The sequence below is a fragment of the Mauremys reevesii genome, linkage group 1, assembly GCF_016161935.1.
Source record: "Mauremys reevesii isolate NIE-2019 linkage group 1, ASM1616193v1, whole genome shotgun sequence".
NCBI classification, from domain to species: Eukaryota; Metazoa; Chordata; order Testudines; family Geoemydidae; genus Mauremys; species Mauremys reevesii.
In genome coordinates, this window is record NC_052623.1 from 255,425,209 (window position 1) to 255,445,621 (window position 20,413).

Here is a 20,413-nt window from a genome sequence, read left to right on the forward strand (position 1 = left end):
GTTGATGGGGGGCTGCCAGTCCACCCTGGTTCCAAGCCCCCCACCAGCTAGCTCCAACAGGCTGCTCTTTCTGCAAGCACTGGACAAAGCAGGTGGCTGCCAAACAACGTTATAAGGAAGCATTGCACAACTTTAAATGAGCATGTTCTCTAACTGATCAGCAAGGTAACAATGAAACAATGTTAACTAGGACAACGTTAATGAGGAGTTATTGTATTTGTAATAAAAAATAAATATAAAATGAGCACTGTACACTTCATATTCTGTGTTGTAACTGAAATCAATATATTTGAAAAAGTAGAAAACATGCAAAAACATTTAAATAAATGGTATTCTATTATTAACAGTGCAATTAATTGCTTGGGAGCCCTAGTTAGAACAGCTGGCTAGAGTTTATCTATGAACATGACCTGTCAAAAGTTCAGAGTCACTGTTTTGATATATAAAAAGCGACAGAGTCCTGTGGCACCTTATAGACTAACAGATATTTTGGAGCATAAGCTTTCATGGGTGAATACCCACTTCGTCAGACATATGTGGTGGAAATTTCCAGAGGCAGGTATAAATATGCAGGCAAGAATCAGGCTAGAGATAACGAGGTTAGTTCAATCAGAGATGAGGCCCTCTTCTAGCAGTTGAGGTGTGAACACCAAGGGAGGAGAAACTGCTTTTGTAGTTGGCTAGCCATTCACAGTCTTTATTTAATCCTGAGCTGATAGTGTCAAATTTGCAAATGAACTGAAGTTCAGCAGTTTCTCTTTGAAGTCTGGTCCTGAAGTTTTTTTGCTGCGGGATGGCTACCTTTAAATCTGCTATTGCGTGTCCAGGAAGGTTGATGTGTTCTCCTACAGGTCTTTGTATATTGCCATTTCTAATATCTGACTTGTGTCCATATAGCTTTTTACGTAGGGATTGTCCAGTTTGGCCGATGTACATAGCAGAGGGACATTGCTGGCACATGATGGCGTATACTACATTGGTGGACATGCAGGTGAATAAACTGGTGATGTTGTGGCTGATCTGGTTAGGTCCTGTGATGATGTCGCTGGTGTAAATATGTGGGCAGAGTTGGCATCGAGGTTTGTTGCATGGATTGGTTCCTGAGTTAAAGTTACTATGGTGCGGTGTGTGGTTGCTGGTGAGAATATGCTTAAAGTTGGCGGGTAGTCTGTGGGTGAGGATTGGCTTGCCTCCCAAGGCCTGTGAAAGCGAGGGATCATTGTCCAGGATGGGCTGTAGATCACTAATGATGCGCTGGAGAGGTTTTAGCTGAGGACTGTAGCTGATGGCCAGTGGAGTTCTGTTGGTTTCTTTCTTGGGCTTGTCTTGCAATAGGAGGCTTCTGGGTACACGTCTGGCTCTGTTGATCTGTTTCCTTATTTCCTCATGTGGGTATCATAGTTTTGAGAATGCTTGGTGAAGATCTTGTAGGTTTGGGTCTCTGTCTGAGGGGTTGGAGCAAATGTGGTTATACCTCAGTGCTTGGCTGTAGATGATGGATCGTGTGGTGTGTCTGGGATGGAAGCTGGAGGCATGAAGGTAGGCATAGGGGTCGGTGGGTTTTCGGTATAGGGTGGTATTAACGTGACCATCACTTATTTGTATCATGGTGTCTAGAAAGTGGACCTCCCATGTAGATCGGTCCAGACTGAGGTTGATGGGGGGATGGAAGCTGTTGAAATCGTGGTGGAATTCTTCCAGAGTCTCTTTCCCATGGGTCCAAATGATGAAGATGTCATCAATGTAGTGTAGGTAGAGAAGGGGCGTGAGTGGACGAGAGCTGAGGAAGCGTTGTTCCAGGTCATCCATAAAAATGTTGGCATATTGTGGGGCCATGCGGGTGCCCATAGCGGTGCCACTGGTCTGGAGGTATATATTGTCACCAAATTTGAAATAATTGTGTGTGAGGATAAAGTCACAGAGCTCAGCAACCAGTTGTGCTGTGGCATCATCAGGGATACCGTTTCTGACAGCTTGTATTCCATCTATGTGTGGGTTGTTTGTGTAGACAGCCTCCACATCCATGGTGGCTAGGATGGTGTTTTCTGGAAGATCACCAATGAATTGTAGTTTTCTCAGGAAATCAGTGGTGTCATGGAGATAGCTGGGAGTGGTGGTGGTGTAGGGTCTGAGTAGATAGTCCACATATCCAGACAGTCCTTCAGTGAGAGTGCCGATTCCAGAGGTGATGGGGTGTCCAGGATTTCCCGGTTTGTGGATCTTGGGTAGTAGATAGAATAACCCCGGTCAGGGCTCTAAGGGTATGTTGATTTGTTCCTGGGTTAGTGTAGGGAGTGTCCTGAGTAGATGGTGCAGTTTCTTAGGCCTGGTCTACACTGGGGGGGGGGCAAACTAAGGTACGCGACTTCAGCTACGTGAATAGCTGAAGTCGAACTACCTTAGTTCGACTGACTTACCCATCCTGACGCCGCAGGATCGAAGTCCGCGGCTCCCCCGTCGACTGCGCCACCGCTGTTCACGGTGGTGGAATTCCGGAGTCGACGGTGGTGGAGCGCGTCCGGAGTTCGAACTATCGCGTCTAGATTAGACGCGATAGTTCGAACTCCGAGAAGTCGAACTCTACGCGTCGACTCGGCCGGTAAGTATGGACCTACCCTCAGTATATTCCTCAGTGGGATCTGAGGGAAGTGGCCTGTAGAATTTGCTATTGGAGAGTTGTCTGGCAGCCTCCTTTTGGTAGTCAGACCTGTTCATGATGACAACAGCACCTCCTTTATCAGCCTCTTTGATTAGAATGTCAGGGTTGTTTCTGAGGCTGTGGATGGCATTGCATTCTGCGCGACTTAGGTTATGAGGCAAGCAATGTTGTTTTTCCAGAATTTCTGCCTGTGCACGTTGGCAGAAGCATTTTATGTATAGGTCCAGATTGTCATTTCAACCCTGAGGAGGAGTCCATGTGGAGTTATTCTTCTTGTGCTGTTGGTGGGGCGGGGGGGGGGTGTCTCTCTGTATCAGTGCACTGTTCAGTGTTATCTTGAAAGAATTCTTTGAGTCGGAGATGGTGAAAGTAGACTTCCAGATCACCGCAGAACTGGATCATGTTCGTGGGGGTGGCAGGGCAGACAGAATCCCCGAGATAGGACAGATTCTTCTGCTGGGTTGAGTGTGTAGCTGGATAAATTGACGATATTGCTGGGTGAGTTAGGGGTACCACTGTTGTGGCCCCATGTGGCAAGTAGGATTTTAGACAGCTTACGGTCCTTTTTCCTTTGTAGAGAGATGAAATGTGTAATTTAGATCTCCTGTCTTATTTTAATGAAGTCCGTTTGTATGGAAGTTTGGTTATTTATGAAAGTCTCCAGGTTGGAGAGCTCTTTTTTGATGTTCTCCTGTTTGCTGTATAGGATGCTAATCAGGTGGTTCCTCAGTTTCTTTGATAGCGTATGGCATAATCTCTCATTGTGGTCTGTGCAGTATGTAGATAGCAATGGATTTTTCACCATACCAAATGGACTGAAGGTGAACAATCCATTGTTATCTACATACTGCACAGACCACAGTGTACTTAGATTTTCAGAAAGCCTTTGACAAGATCCCTCACTAAAGGCTCTTAAGCAAAGTAAGCTGTCATGGAATAAGAGGGAAGGTCTTCTCATGGATTGGTAACTGGTTAAAAGATAGGAAACAAAGGGTAGGAATAAATGGTCAGTTTTCAGAATGGAGAGAGGTAAATAGTGGTGTCCCCCAGGGGTCTGTACTGGGATCAGTCCTATTCAACATATTAATAAATGATCTGGAAAAAGGGGTAGAACAGTGAGGTGGCAAAAATATGCAGATGATATAAAACTACTCAAGATAGTTAAGTCCCAGGTAGACTGTGAAGAGCTACAAAAGGGTTTTTCAAAACTGTGTGACTGGGCAAGAAAATGGCAGATGAAATTCAATGTTGATAAATGCAAAGTAATGTACATTGGAAAACATAATCCCAACTATACATATAAAATTATCTGTTACCACTCAAGAATGATCTTGGAGTCATTGTGGATAGTTCTCTGAAAACATCCACTCAATGTACAGTGCCAGTCAAAAAAGCTAACAGAATGTTGGAAATCATTAAGAAAGGGATAGATAATAAAATAGAAAATATCATATTGCCTCTATATAAATCCATGGTACGTCCACATCTTGAATACTGCATGCAGATGTGGTCACTCAAAAAAGATATATTGGAACTGGGAAAGGTTCAGAAAAGGGCAACAAAAATTATTAGGAGTATGAAATGGCTTCTGTATGAGGAGAGATTAAGACTGGGACTTTTCAGCTTGGAAAAGAGACAACTAAGGGAGGATATGATTGAGGTCTATAAAATCATCACTGGTGTGGAGAAAGTAAATAAGAAAGTGTTATTTACTCCTTCTCATAACACAAGAACTAGGGGTCACCAAATGAAATTAATAGAAGCAGGTTTAAAAAAACAAAAGGAAGTATTTTTTCACACAGCGCACAGTTAGTCTGTGGAACTCCTTGCCAGAGGATGTTGTGAAGGCCAAGACTATAACAGGGTTCAAAAAAAGAACTAGATAAGTTCATGGAGGATAGGTCCATCAAAGGCTATAAGCCAGGTTGGACAGGATGATGTCTCTAGCCTCTGTTTGCTAGAAGGTGGGAATGGGCAACAGGGCATGGATCACTTGATGATTACCTATTCTGTTCATTCGCTCTGGGGCACCTGGCATTGGCCACTGTCAGAAGACAGGATACTGGGCTAGATGGGCCTTTGGTATGACCCAGTATGACTGTTCTTATGTTCTAAATTCATTGAGGAAAATGTCAAATGTCTATATGAAGTGGTTTTGGGTTTTGTTAACTGTATATTCCAGTTAGATATATGGAAGTATAACCCCGCTTCAGCTCTGAGCTAACTTTAGCTGTAGTGAGGCGGCCTGGCTCCCAGCTGCACCTGAGAGGGCCGAGCCAGAACAGCCGCCGAAGTGGGCGGAGTCATCACCGCCTGTCCCCGCCCCCCGGAAGTCAAGGGGCAGGACAGGAAGTATAAAGGCCCAGCCCCAACGCTCAGTTGACCGCTGGCCACTGGAGAGGACAGACACTGGTGCCCAAGCTCCTGCTGGACCGAGCCTCCCCCGAGCCCAGTACTCTGAGGAGGACTGGCCGAGCCTGCCCGGAGCCTGCTACCCAGAGGAGGACTGGCCGAGCCTGCCCCGCTCCTGCTACCCAGAGGAGGGCTGGCCAAGTCTGCCCCGCTCCTGCTACCCAGAGGAGGAGTTGAGCCCACCAGCGCACCCGTATCCTGAGGAGCCAATGCTGGTGGACCCCCCTGCCGAAGCCACAACGACACAGGTACCAATGGAGGGGGAGAGTGGAAGTGGCCTGGGGATAGCCGACCCCAGTCTGGCTGCAGCAGATCCTGAGCCTATGTCAGCGTGTTGCGGCCAGGATCCCCACTGACTGCAGCGGATCCCCGCCGCTGCTAGGGCCCCAGGCTGGGACGCAGTGGAGTGGGTGGGCCTGTGTCCCCCCTGCCACCCCCCTCACGGGTGGCAGACGCCTCCTTACCCAACGCTCAGGCGTAGAAGCCTGGACTTACCTGTTGCTGCCCCACCCTGAGCTAGGGCTTGGGCTTTACAAACTGGAATTCCTGCTCAGCCCTGCGTGAGGGTCTGAGCCCTGTACTTGTGTTGTGGCCCCACCCTGAGCTAGGGCTTGGGCTTTACAGACTTGAACTGTTTGCTCAGCCCCTGTCTGAGGGTCTGAGCCTCTGAACTACAGGTTGGTTGCTCAGCCCCTGCCTGAGAGCCTGAGCCCAGAACTACTGGTTGTTGCCCCACCCTGACCTAGGGCATGGACTTTAATACTGAACTGCTTACTCAGCCTCCTGTAGTGAGGCGGCCTGGTTCCCAGGGACTCCGAAGGCGAAGAGCGACCCCTCACCCGACAAGGGGACCCGTACACGGACCCTTACAGTAGCCAACCTGCTTTACATTAAATCAGAGGTGGGTGAGGTAGAATTCCAAAAAGGAATTGAGAGGGGAAAAAATCCACCTTACTTAAGAATGGAAAACATCAAAGTGAGGAGGAAAGGGAGAGACGAAGGAAATTAACAAAAGAAAGTGACATATTAAAAACCCAGAAACAAATGTTCATTGTCTTTCCAATGAATATGGACAGTGTGTGATACTGCATATAATCTGTTCAGTGTGAAATTCAAATTGTACTCGGAAAGTTTAGACTCATTTTCTAAGTGACTTGCTTTTATAAAATGGTTTCCCTTATTCAGTTTCTTGCGATGTCTGACATTCACAATCGTTGCAGCATTTAAATATAAATTAGTTACACAGAAAAGAATGCAATTTGTATAAGAATGGATTTGCTTTCTCCATTTTTGTGCTTGTAATTGTTTTATCATAAAAGTAAATTTTAATGCCTAATGTACTTTCAAACTCCAGCAGCGTGCTGTTGATGTGTTTTTACCTTTCCAGTATTCAGCACTGTGATTGGTTCATTAAAATAAATTGGCCAATATTCTATTGTTTCCATTCTTAGTTTCCTTAGTCTAAACTTTCAATTTCCTCAGTTTATTATAATCTCCACCATAGGACTCCTGAGTATTACTACCTGAAAAATCATTTTCACATGGGAGCCTGAAACTTCCAACAATCTAAACTGAATTTAGAAGTCACTATTAGTTTATTATAGGGCTGTCACTTAATCACAGTTAACACATGTGATAATCACAGTTTTCATCACACTCTTAAATGATAGAATACCTATTGAAATGTATTAAATATTTTGGATGTTTTTCTACATTTTCAAATATATTGATCTCAATTACAACACAGAATACAAAGTGTGCACTGCTCACTTTATATTATTTTTATTACAAATATTTGCACTGTAAAAATCACAAACAAAAGAAATAGTATTTTTTAATTCATCTCATACAAATTCTGCATGAAGGGACATATGAATCTTTAGCGCATCTGGCACACAACTATCTTGCAACACCGTCTACAACAGTGCCATGCGAATGCCTGTTCTCACATTCAGGTGACTTTGTAAACAAGAAGCAGGCAGCATTATCTCCTGCAAACATAAACAAACTTGTTTGACTGAGCGATTGGCTGAACAAGAAGTAGGTCTGAGTGGACTTGTAGGCTCTAAAGTTTTAAATTGTTTTATTTTTGAATGCAGGGTTTTTTTGTACATAATTCTACATAATTGGTTCTTATGCCTCTTTCCCCCGCCCTCCAATTTAAAGCCTTCCCAGATGTCTGGGGGCATCTTGCTATAATTGCAGCTCTGCTCTCATTCCTTCTAGTTCAGGTACATTGAGTTGTGTTTCCAGGATGCTGTGAGCCTAACCGATCACTTGTTTTGGGACCGTAAAGGAGTTTTTTCCCCATTGTGCCAAATTGGAAGGGATTTTCATCTTCCTTGAATCATTGCAGAGGCATAGTTTAAGTTAATAACAGTAAGAATAGGAATTCTAATGTTAGGAAATTATATAGGAAGGTTTAGATTGTCACAATCTTAAGCCATTGTTGAGTGTGGCTAAAGGTTAAAGATGCTAGCTCCCAGAGTCACATGAGACTTGGATTTTACTGATGGGCCTTTTGCCTGTAAGGAGAAGGGCAAACCCAACATCTTTGCAGTTTGAGTTCCCCATTGGTCCCCTCAACGCTTATCACAGGATGGGATGGTAAGAGGATTCAGAAGTGAACCCAGTTGACACCAAACTTTCTATGTCATTTTACCTCTCTGGAAGGAGCAGAATACGTACCTCCAGTGCAATATAGAATGCTGTTTGGAAATTATACCACTGCAGCAATACTGGCTAAGCTTTTAATCCCTTGATAATGAAACTTAAGGTTTTCTCGCATGAATCCCAACCTAATTCTCAGCTAGCCCAGGATCAAATGTGGGACATAATTTGAAACAAAAGCCCAACTGGAACACTAATAAATTAGTGGAGGAAGGTTCAAATGATGTGTGATTCTGTACTGTAACAAGTATCTTTAATTTCATCAACATAGTTCAGCATTTCTCAGATAAAAAAAGTTTAAAAAGCTGAAAGTGTGACATTTTTGTGAGAAAGGTGAACTGGGATCTAAAATGAGGGATAGCTGTCGTAAACAGCTGCTACTGAGAGATGTGGCCCCACTGAGTGAAACAGACTTGCGATTGGCCAGATCTTCAGCTGGTCTAAATCAACCTGACCCCATAAGAGTCAATGGACCTATGCCTGTATACACCACTTGTGGATTTGACACTTAGTTTAATTGCTTTTCATTTAAATGAAAGGTCCGATTGAGAAGAATATGTTGGGAACTACTCTGGGACAGTATTTTAAAGCAAAAACATGACTTCTGGCTTCTCTCTGTTCATCTGTGTCCTCCTTAACAGTGTGGATTATGGTATCCTTTCAGGTCAGGAGGTTTTTCTTTATGGCTTGCCTAGCAGCAGTATTGTGAAAATTAATTACTTAATGCTAGCAAAGCTCTTTGAGGATTGAAAGTGTGATTATAAAGATTCAGAGATTCCAAGGCCAGAAGGGACCATTGTGATCATCTAGTCTGACCTCCTGTAAAGCACAGGCCATAGAACTTCCCCACAAAAGATTCCTAAAGCAGATCTTTTAGGAAAAAAAAATCCAATCTTGCTTAAAAAAAATAAGTGATGGGTAATCCACCAGGACTCTTGGTAAATTGTTCTAATGGTCAGGGCTGCCCAGAGGATTCCAGGGTCCTGGGGTCTTCGGTGGCGGGTCCTTCTGTTCTGGGACCCACCGCCGAAGTGCCCCGAAGACCCGCGGTGGGGGCCCCCTGCCGCCGAATTACCGCCAAAGCGGGACCTGCCGCCGAAATGCAGCCAGGTCTTCGGCGGTAATTCGGCGGTGGGGGCCCCCGCCACGGGTCTTCAGGGCACTTCGGCGGCAGGTCCCAGAACGGAAGGGCCCCCCGCCGCCGAATTACCGCCGAAGACCCGGCTGCACTTCGGTGGCGGGTCCCGCTTCAGCAGTAATTTGCCGGCAGGGGGTCCCCCCACCGGCGAAGACCAGGAGCAGAAGCTCCGGGGGCCCGGGCCCCGCAAGAGTTTTCTGGGGCCCCCGGAGCGAGTGAAGGACTCCTCTCCAGGGGCCCCAAAAAACTCAGGGGGCCCCTGTGGGTCCCAGGGCAAATTGCCCCTCTTGCGCCCCCCTCTGGGCAGCCCTGCCAATGGTTAATTTCTTTCACTGTAAAAGTTGTGCCTTATTTCCAGTTTGAATTGGTCTAGATTCATCTTCCAGCCATTGAATTGCGTATTCGTTATATAAAGTGCTGTGTTTTATTTTGAGTCAATTGGAGTAGCTTCTTGAAAATATTTCCATTTCAACCTTGAGCTCAAACACCATAGAGTTACAACAGCAATAAAGATGATGATTAGTCTCCTATTTCTTGGCTAAGGAGACTGTTGATAAAATTATCTAGAAAGAGATGCAAGGCTTACAAGCCAAGCTAGAATGCAGCTAATTTTGGGGGGAAATGCAGGTTTATTTGTAGGAAGTTAACACTCATGTCTCCCCCCACCCCCGCCCAGGATCTAAAAGTGTTTTTTGTGACAGGATCACCCCATAGCTCATGGCCAACAACTGCTGGGGCCTTAGTCGGATGCACAGGACAGAAGCACTTAATTTGGCTGTTTCCCTCTTCAGGTGAGGTACCACCTGTAGCAGATTTAACAACAAGCTAGGCACTGGTAACAAATCATAATGGTAGTCCAACATTAGGTCTACCTTCCCTCAGAGAGACTCTGGCAGGTAGCAGTCTCACAAGCAAGTCAGCTAGGCCTTCCCCTCATGGTGTGAGAACTGGAGAATTGGGCTCTGCCCTTTTAACTCTCACTTCCAAGCCTGACACCTAGTGCAGATGTATCGGGGCAGAGCCCACAGCAGTTCATCTAACCCTTCCCTGACCAGCATGGGGTTTGTATACCCCATCACAGCTTTACAAACACTAGTTAGTGAAGCCTCCTAGCATGTCTGAGGCAGATTTGCCTCCATATGGGTATAGTTAAAGAGCTAGACTGATTCGGGCTGTGCATCCATGCAGCGTATTGACGACACTCTATAAAACCCTTCCTAGATCTTGGGTCTGGGCACACAAGAGTAAGCATGGCTACATGGCTGCTTACTCCCTCATCTAACCTGAAGAGTGGGGAATGGGAAAAGCTTTTCTGCTCACTAGTCAGAGTAGCTGAGCCAGTGTAGGTGGCGTGTGTAGTAATTCACACAGCTGATTTAGACTGGCAATAAATCACTACTATCCAGGTGCCAGGCAGAAACAGGGACGGAATTATGACTCTGAAGTCTCCCTGACCCAAAATCTCTTCTGGGGTAGTGCAACACGTGTTTGTGCTTAATCTGACCCTAAGTGACTCTCTCAGTTCTGCGGCAAGTAATTGGTGAAGCCAGGAGGTTCTGACTAGAGCTGGCAACATATTTTCAGAGAACAATCTTTTTAAATTGTATCTTTTCCCACTTAGGTATCATCCACAAATTTTTTTCTATTTTTTTTCTAAGAAATGTGCTGCTTGTTCAAAATTATTTGACAAGTTTTATGACTAATTTTCAGCCTTAAAATTGCTCACAAACTACTCCCTTTGCACCATCCATTGCACTTTGGATACTTACTACTCTGAATTTGATGTCGTTCCAGCTTCCTGACTGGATGACACCCAACCCCCCGCCCTCCCTCAAAAAAGTCATCTGAACTCCTGTGGCATGAAAGCTGAGGTAAATACAAATTTTAATTAATATTTAGATGTGAGGAAATCTGAATGTTTGGGAAAACAAAATAAAAGGACTTGCAAATACTGCCCAAGTGAATTTGAAGTTTGTATTTGAACTAATGTTCTTGAACGTTGTTTTGGGTTTATTTGTTTTGTTCGTTTGTTTGTTTTGCAGTATTCACATGCCTCTGTTCCTGATTCTCAGACTCTGCTCTAACCACCTGGTAATATTCCCTCTCAATCCAACTTGTTACAGTCAATCTCCTTATTCATGCTGTAGAAACTCACAGCTCCTGAGTTAGGACTGCAGTGCTTAGGGGGAGATTTTTCAAAGGCACAAATGTCAGTTAAGATCCCAACTTCCTTTGGAAGTCAACAGCAATTGGCTGCCAAACTGCCATTTGTGCCTTTGAAAAACTCCTCCTAAGCCTTTTTATGTGCATTACTGATATTTTAATACCCAGGAAATATATTAAACACTGTGGGTCATATCCACAGCCCACTAGTGTTTCCATTGATATCAATGGGCTTTGGATCAGGCCCTAAACTATTTTCCCCAAATAGCCAAATGGTACCCCAATTTTTTCTCAACATATAAGCAGTATGGGGAAAGATCCACATAATATGGTCCTTTTTTATTCTTATATTTAGTATATACAATTGATGTAAATTTAAAATACTACTGTAACTTTTATACAGCTGAGGCAAAACAAGGCTTCTGTGAATGACAAAGAGAAGGCTAATACAAAAAGTTACTAGACTATTTTGATAGCCACTGACGGGTATAAATAGGGATTCCTACTGTGTACTCAGGTTGGTTTCTTTAGAACAACTGACACTATCACATATACTGCATCTTACCCTTTGCATTAAGCCTCTGAAAAACTGTTGTATAATGTGTGCCCGTCTATATTAGATATTTGTATTGCTTCCCTCACCATATCTAATTGCCAAACACATCATTAAAGCCTGTCTACAGTTTAGTCCCCAGAGACTAACAGGGTTTGGCTGCTTATAGGTGGAATTTTCCCACCCTCCTCTCCTCCCTTTCATTTTTAAATGTGTGCTTCATCTTCTGCTATGAATAGAAGGCTTCTGGGGAAAGTGGGGTCTTGAATGGAAACTCTGAAAACAGTCAGGTTTGTGTTCATTCTGACTACTTCTCTTAGAGAGTCCAAAGGTCAGGTACCCATTTGCCAGTTGATCATAGTAGAATCATAGAAGATTAGGGTTGGAAGAGACCTCAGGAGGTCATCTAGTCCAATCCTCTGCTCAAAGCAGGACCAACACCAACTAAATTATCCCAGCCAGGGCTTTGTCAAGCCGGGCCTTAAAAACCTCTAAGGATGGAGATTCCACCACCTCCCTAGGTAACCTATTCCAGTGCTTCACCACCCTCCTAGTGAAATAGTGTTTCCTAATATCCAACCTAGACCTCTCTCACTGCAACTTGACCATTACTCCTTGTTCTGTCATCTGCCACCACTGAGAACAGCCTAACTCCATCCTGTTTGGAACCCCCCTTCAGGTAGTTGAAAGCAGCTATCAAATCCCCCCTCACTCTTCTCTTCTGCAGACTAAAGAAACCCAGTTCCCTCAGCTTCTCCTCATAAGTCATGTGCTCCAGCCCCCTAATCATTTTCGTTGCCCTCTGCTGGACTCTCTTTAATTTGTCCACATCCTTTCTGTAGTGGGGGGCCCAAAACTGGATGCAGTACTCCAGATGTGGCCTCACCAGTGCCAAATAGAGGAAAATAATCACTTCCCTCAATCTGTTTGCAATGCTCCTACTAATGTAGCCCAATATGCTGTTAGCCTTCTTGACAACAAGGGCACACTGTTGATGCATATCCAGCTTCTCATCCACTGTAATCCCCAGGTCCTTTAATGCAGAACTGCTGCTTAGCCAGTCAGTCCCCAGCCTGTAGCAGTGCATGGGATTCTTCTATCCTAAGTGCAGGACTCTGCACTTCCCCTTGTTGAACCTCATCGGATTACTTTTGGCCCAATACTCAAATTTGTCTAGGTCCCTCTGGACCCTACCTCTATCCTCCAGCCTATCTACCTCTCCCACCAGCTTAGTGTCATTCACAAACTTGCTGAGGGTGCAATCCATCATGTCATCCAGATGTTGAACAAAACCAGCCCCTGGGGCACTCAGTTTGATACCGGATGCTAACTAGACATCAAGCCGTTGAGCACTATCCGTTGAGCCCAATGATCTAGCCAGCTTTCTATCCATCTTATAGTCCACCTTGATGGTAGAATACAGCATTTCTTGCCACTGCAGCTTCCCAAGTATCAAAGTGAGGAAGAGGTGACTTGATGACTGAAGGTGAGAGATACCCTGATACCATTGGGGAAAGATGAGGTCAGATATCACCTCAAAAATATGTTTTCTTCCTCTTCTGACATCACCTCTATCTGTCTGAGCGAGCTTACTTTCATCTAGATGCTACTGCATATGCTGTGGAGGAAATGTAAAGCAAGGAATCAATAACATGTCGGTAGTAGCGGAATCTGTAATGTTTCCCGGCCTTCCTGAACATGCCTGAAAAAAGAGAAGGGATTAGTAACAGTGATGCTGTGACACCTTCTTTTGAGGATAAGGAACTGCTTCCCATCAGAGGCATTTTGGATCTGTTTGACAGCAATGATGGAAATAATTTTACTGATGCTGTACACTGTGCCCCACTGTTGCATCATCAGTGGAGCTGGCCAGGAATTTCTTGCATGTTTTCTCACTGGAAAAATGCCAATTTGTTGAAATCAAAACTTTTCATGAAAACAGATCTGTTTCAACTAAAATTTAGTCAGAAAGGTTTCCAGATCCAGGATGGAATTTCTGATCGAAAAAGAGACCAGAATAGCCAATAGCACATGTGAGTACCCTATCCACTGGGATTTAGAGTCAGTCTCTCTTGCTTTCTGGCCCAATAAATATTTAAACATTTATGCAAAGAGGAACAGCTCCAGCAGAAGACACAGAGTCACTCAAAAGCCAGGCAGCTAGTGAGGTGTATTGAAAACTGTTCAAATTACAGGTTATCACTTTAAATTTGTAAGTGGTTTCCTAGTCCTGCTTGCAGGCTAGGTGGCTCTGTAGGGAAGCATGCAATATGAGTGAGTCAGTCAGAAAACCCCAATCTGCAGTCCTTGTGAGTCAGTCTGCAGAAAACCAGCTTAGAGCAAGGTGTGTTGAGTTGTGCTTCTCTGTTTTAGGGAGAAGCCTGTTTTGTAGCCCTCTGGTTTTGAGTTCTTGTGTGTTAGGGTTCTGAATTCTACAAAGTAAAGTAATATTATGTTGCAACCTTCCAACAAGGGCATTTTATGTATTGTATCTAACTGCTGTGTGCATATGCTGTGAATTAGAGCACCTGGGATGTGGGAGACCCAGGTTCAAGTCTCTGATCTGCCTAATTTTGAGCTTGGACTTTAGTCTCCCATATCCAAAGTGAGTGACCTAAGCACTGAGCTATTGGCCATTCTGGAGTGGGGATCTGTCCTCTTCCCTCCCTCTCCCCCCTTCCACCACCCACACCCCATGATAAATTTCCTAAGGTCTCAGTTTTGGCCCTATCTGGCACCCAAAAAAAAATTAAACATCAAATTTTTTGGTGAAATGAAATTCTTGTTTTCTGGTCAGCCGTAGCTTTCAGTCCTCTATGAACAACTGAGCACTCTTCTGTATTGACTGGCAATGTATACTGGTATTATTGGGCAAATTAAAGCCTTCTAGCTCCTGTGGCACACTCCAATATGAGAAAATTGCGGAAAGCAATTCAGGGTTCTTGTAAGACAAAAAGGGTATGTTAGCATACAAACTTATTCTAACAGCAACAAAAAGTTTGCCAAATAAACAACTCCCCAGGCTGGAAAAGGTCACTGGCAAATGAAATGTTCTTTAAAGGATTATGTAATTCCTCCTATGGGTTTTAATACCAATTTAGTGAGCATAGCCTTTAGATCAGATTTGCAAGATAGTGATGGATAGAGATCTATGCTACATCTGCAGTCAGAAACTGCTGGAAGTAGAAAGCAAAGTGCAATGAATACACTAGGCATTTATCTTCACAGCACCCATTAGTTCTCCATGGCATGTGAGAAATCATTAGTAGCTTTGCTTAAATTCAAATTGTCCCCATCATATAGAATGGGATACAATTGACGTTTTGCATTCCTTTGAAAGTTGTAAAATATCACACAGTACATGGCTTCCCTCTGTCTCCTCTCTAGGTAAACAAGGATTTTTCAGCTAAAGCTTCATCTCTTACCATTTAATAAATGGAGATAAAGGCAAAATAATCTCTCTTTTATTAAGAGTTCAAGCTTCCAGTCAAAGCGCTAGTACCGGTAAGTATATCTGCTAGTCCAAATAAATAAAATAAATAAATAAATACAAAGAGTGGACTCCATCTATTTTCATTCTCATGTAATAAATTAAAGGTCCATATTCTGCCCCAAATGCAAGAACTGTCTGTGTTTCCTTAGGACAATTTCCATTTGGAGTGGGGTGTTTCTTATATCAGTGTTTGGAAGTTCATTTACAGAACTCCCTGGGCATCAAAATGGAAATATACCATATTAAATTTATTAATGGGCTTTAAAATCTTAGGTCCAGATCCTTGGCTGCTGTAAATTGGAATGGGTCCATTGACTTAAATTGTGTGGAAATTGTAAAATTGATCACCTAAACCCCAAACTACTCCCACCTATAAGCCACTCTCTTCTTATCTACTCAGGAAGTTCATGCTTTCCAACTCAATATGTTAATTAGCCTAGTACTATACATCAAAAGCTTTTGCAACATTCAATTGAATAATATCCTAAAAAACATTTGTTATTGCTCAAACAGACTTTATCAGTTAGCCTAAGCATTTCTTGTTTGTGCAGAGTACTGTTTTTTTCTTAAATCAAGGGGGCAAAAACATCTTAAGCGTTTTGTCCCTGATTAGCATCTCCTATATACAGTATACCAGGGCGCTTTAGTTTCAAATTTAACCTAGATCACCTCCTACCTAAAAATGCTAGAGTGTACCCTCCACTAGTACATTCCATTTCAAAACAGTTTTTAAAATTTATCTAACATTTCCCCATCTCTTCTGCCAGTCCCCTTCAGCTCTGGGGTATGGTCCTACTCCCTGATGCTCTCATTTCATGAATTTGACTATCCGTCAGTATTTCGCCTTCGCCTTGAATTAAAATAAAACGTCTTTTCCTTTTCATGGCATCTACCTCTCATCCTTTCCTGGGAATGCTAAGGCTAGTCATTTAACATTTAGGTGATATCTCCCTCTTCAGTCAATAAATTATTTTTGACATTTCTTAGAGAACTTACTGTCTCTTTCACTGACCTCTTACTCCTTATCTGCTTGAAAAATACCTTATTAGATATCTTAGAGACAAAAATATCTTAACCTCTTCTTTCCATTTTCTAACTTTTTGCTTTTCTCATAATTTCCCCCCTCACAACTCAATTTTGTGATATCTCCAGGCCACATCTCTATTTGCTCTTTTATACTCAGAATTTGCTCCTTCGCATCCTTGATTTCCACAATAGCCATATGTTTACTGCCCGGTGTCTGAGTCATAATGTATTACGATTGTTATGGCCAAGACTTCCAAAACACTTAGAATTAGGCTTTTAAGATCATATTTAAGCATGGGACTAATTTTCAGAAGCTCTGAACACTCCACAGCAACTGTTGACCTCAAACCCTCTCCTAATATAGCTTACAGCTTACTGTTGGAACCTCCAGGATAAGATACGCATAGAATGTTGTCAGTAACCTCAGTGGCAGCTCAGCCATTCTGAAAATCAGGTAGGTGCCTAAATATGAACTTAAAACCCTGACTTTAGGTTCCTAGTTTTGAAATTCTCGGACTACCATTAAAACTTTCAAAAAGCACCTAAGTGACTAAGGAACTCAGGGTGGGATCCACAAAGGTGCTTAAGTCCCCTTTTTAGGCACCACTGCGATCCACAAAATTCACACTCAGCTGCTGCCTAACCCTGTAGGTGGCCTCAAGTCACTTGACACCTAGATTTTTGTAGTAAAAGTTCCCTAGGCATCTATGTTTCTGCCTCTGGACACACGTGCTGCTACCTCCCTCTAGTTGTTTCGATGGCTCTCTCTCATCTAAGCCCCAGGGGATGATAGGCACTCGGCTGCCTAAATTGCATGTGGAGCCCAATCTGCTAGGCATGATCAGAGGCCACTTATGGGATTGGGCCTCTCAGGCAAATTCATATAAGGCAGCCTTGGAGGGAGAGGGAGGAAGGAGGACCACCTTTTGCCTAGTGTTTAGGGTACTCTCCTGGGATGTTGGAGAATTTGTCTCCCCTCTAACTGGTAAGGAGAAGGGATCTGCTACCTCTCAGGTGAGTGCCCTAACTATGGGGCTATAGAGTCATTCTCACTCTAATTAAATAATTATTAATTAAGTCAAAGTGGAACAACTTCAATAGGCAAGAGTGGGTGAATATTCTATATCCCAGGTTTGAGGGCATTCAGCTCCTCTCCTTGCATTCCTGACCATTTTGTGTGAACTCACTTTAAGGGCCCAATCCAGGAGGTAGCCTCTGAGCGTGCCGGGTGGATTGGGCCCTGCATGCAATTTAAGCAACCAACCACTTATTGTCCCCCAGTTCATGAATCATAAACAGAGACAGGAACCTCCCGGCAGCCCAGAACTCAGAAAGGGGTGGGACTTAGGACACACCCCTCTCACCAGCATCTCCCCATTGGCTAGTTTAGGTGTGATTCCCTGCCAAGCATACTGGTTTTGTGGACCACATTCTAAGGCACCTATCTTTCCCCATTCATTGACCTGCACCTCACTCAGACTTTGTGGGTCACAGTGTTGTTCCTGTGATTAGGCATTAGGTGTTGTGATGCTCATCGTCACAAGTCCCTTTTGTGGCTCTAGCTCTAATTCCCATTTACAGTCAATAGGATTTAGGCTCTTAAATCACTTAGGGTAACATTTCAAAAGCAGCTATGTCAATAAGTGTGTTTCTCTCCCGCTCTCCTACTGGTCATTGCGTATGTTTGTTTAATTGCAGGGAAGAGTCAATGAAGGGAGCAATATCAAATCGTTTTACAGCCCTTCTAATGCTGTTTTAAGGTTCTTTAACAAGCACACATCTGTGCCTTGATCTACTCAACTTCAGCCGCCACTGCAAAAATACAGTCCTGTTGTTTTTGTCTGACGGAAAGGAGTCCAAAAGTGATTTCACTTGCAATTAGATGTATGCAAAAAGCTTGTATTTTTTGTGGAGAGAGAGTAAAGCAATTTTTTGCAATATATCAATTTGCCAAAAATACATTAGGCTTCTACATTAACAAACTGGAGGCTGAATTGAATTTACTACTTTTATTTCCTGTCCAGGTTTCCTGTTCTTCAGGGCTAGCTGCACTGATAACTGGCCCACTCCCTACAAAGAAGTTTGCTAGGTACTTATATGGCTCCCATCAGTAGAGGATCTCAGGGCCTCACAAACACTAATGGATTTATTCTTATAATACCTCTGTGAGGTAGTGGAAAATTATCCCCATTTTACAAATGGGAAAAGAGAGAATGAGTGACTTGCCCAAGAACATACAGAAAGTCTCTAATGGAGTTGGAAACTGAACCTAATTCTTTTGAGTACTAGTCTGATGACCACAGACCATCCTCTATGCCTCATTATGATATGAAGACAGTGATATTAATAGATATTTTAAATGTCTCTGTTCCTAATTATGTCATCTGTAAAATGTAGATAATACTTATCTACCTTTGAAAAATGGTTTGAGATATTTAAGTGGAAGGTAAAAAGAAAGTGTGCCATCGTACTACTTCTATTACTGACTGACGTATGAAGGATATAAACTCTTGAATTACTACAACTGGAGATACTCTTTAAACTCAAGTGATAGGAGCCCTGTGTTTATGAAGCAGAAGATTAGGGCCCCATTGTGCCAGGCACTACACAAATGTGAAGTTAAAGACAGTCCCTGACCCAATGAGCTTACAGTGTGGGTTTGTTGAAAAAAAAAACATTTTTGCAAGAATTTCATGTCTTTTTTCATCAAAATTTAAAATTTTGCTTAAAATCATTTAAGCAAAATTTTAATTTTCTTTGACCACGAAGTATATGTGGTCTCAATAGGGGGGAAAAGTAGCTGGCTATAAGGGGGGGATATCAGGAAGGCCAGGGCTTTATAATCATAGAATCATAGAATCTCAGGGTTGGAAGGGACCTCAGGAGGTTATCTAGTCCAACCCCCTGCTCAAAGCAGGACCAAACCCAACTAAATCATCCCAGCCAGGGCTTTGTCAAGCCTGACCTTAAAAACCTCTAAGGAAGGAGATTCCACCACCTCCCTAGGTAACCCATTCCAGTGCTTCACCACCCTACTAGTGAAAAAGTTTTTCCTAATGTCCAACCTAAACCTCCCCCTCTGCAACTTGAGACCATTACTCCTTGTTCTGTCATCTTCTACCACTGAGAACAGTCTAGATCCATCCTCTTTGGAACCCCCTTTCAGGTAGTTGAAAGCAGCTATCAAATCCCCCCCTCATTCTTCTCTTCTGCAGACTAAACAATCCCAGTTCCCTCAGCCTCTCCTCATAAGTCATGTGCTCCAGCCCCCTAATCATTTTTGTTGCCCTCCGCTGGCCTCTCTCCAATTTATCCACATCCTTCTTGTAGTGTGGGGCCCAAAACTGGACACAGTACTCCAAATGAGGCCTCACCAGTGCTGAGTAGAGGGGAATGATCACATCCCTCGATCTGCTGGAAATGCCCCTACTTATACAACCCAAAATGCCATTAGCCTTATTGGCAACAAGGGCACACTGTTGACTCATATTCAGCTTTTCGTCCACCATAACCCCTAGGTCCTTTTCTGCAGAACTGCTGCCCAGCCATTCGGTCCCTAGTCTGTAACAGTGCATGGGATTCTTCCGTCCTAAGTGCAGGACTCTGCACTTGTCCTTGTTGAACCTCATCATATTTCTTTTGGCCCAATCCTCTAATTTGTCTAGGTCCCTCTGTATCCTATCCCTACCCTCCAGCGTATCAACCACTCCTCCCAGTTTAGTGTCATCTGCAAACTTGCTAAGGGTGCAGTCCACACCATCCTCCAGATCATTAATGAAGATATTGAATAAAGCTCTTCTTGACCTGTTGCTCACAATGTCGTGAGCAAGCGACCAGGGAGCTTTGCGAACAGGGGCCACTAACAGGGAATTTTGAGAGGGAGTTCGGAAGGGGAGTGGGAAGTGGGCGAGGTACACTTGCCATTCTTTAAAACCGTTAAACTAAACTATTATCAAAACTTCTTGATTTAAACAAAAACCCTATCATTAACCTAGGTAGCTGTAGGAGAGAATTCATGCAGAAGCCCAGCAGCAGATTGTGGGCTATTCTGTTTATTGCACTCACTGTAGCATGTATGATTACCTGCCCTGTGGGCGGGTCACGTATGTGTGCATTCGATGCAAGGAGCTCCTGGCCCTCAGAGAGTATGTACGGGCTTTGGAGGCTGGGGTGGTGGACCTGGAGGAGCTAAGAGAGGCAGATAGGTATGCTGATGAGGTTTTCCAGGACACTGTAGATTGTCCCATTTCCTTTCAGACTGCCCCTGTGCTGTTAAGGAGGATGAAAGACTCAGGGAAG

The 20,413-nt window shown here is 43.7% G+C and overlaps 1 long non-coding RNA gene across 1 annotated transcript; it reads left to right on the forward strand.

Moving 5' to 3' along the window:
* The first annotated feature begins 10,458 nt into the window (after positions 1–10,458).
* On the forward strand, positions 10,459–16,513 carry LOC120399095. Its single transcript, XR_005594959.1, has 4 exons — positions 10,459–10,500; positions 10,674–10,750; positions 14,983–15,099; positions 16,479–16,513. It is a non-coding gene; the product is annotated as an uncharacterized LOC120399095 (long non-coding RNA).
* The last annotated feature ends 3,900 nt before the right edge of the window (positions 16,514–20,413 follow it).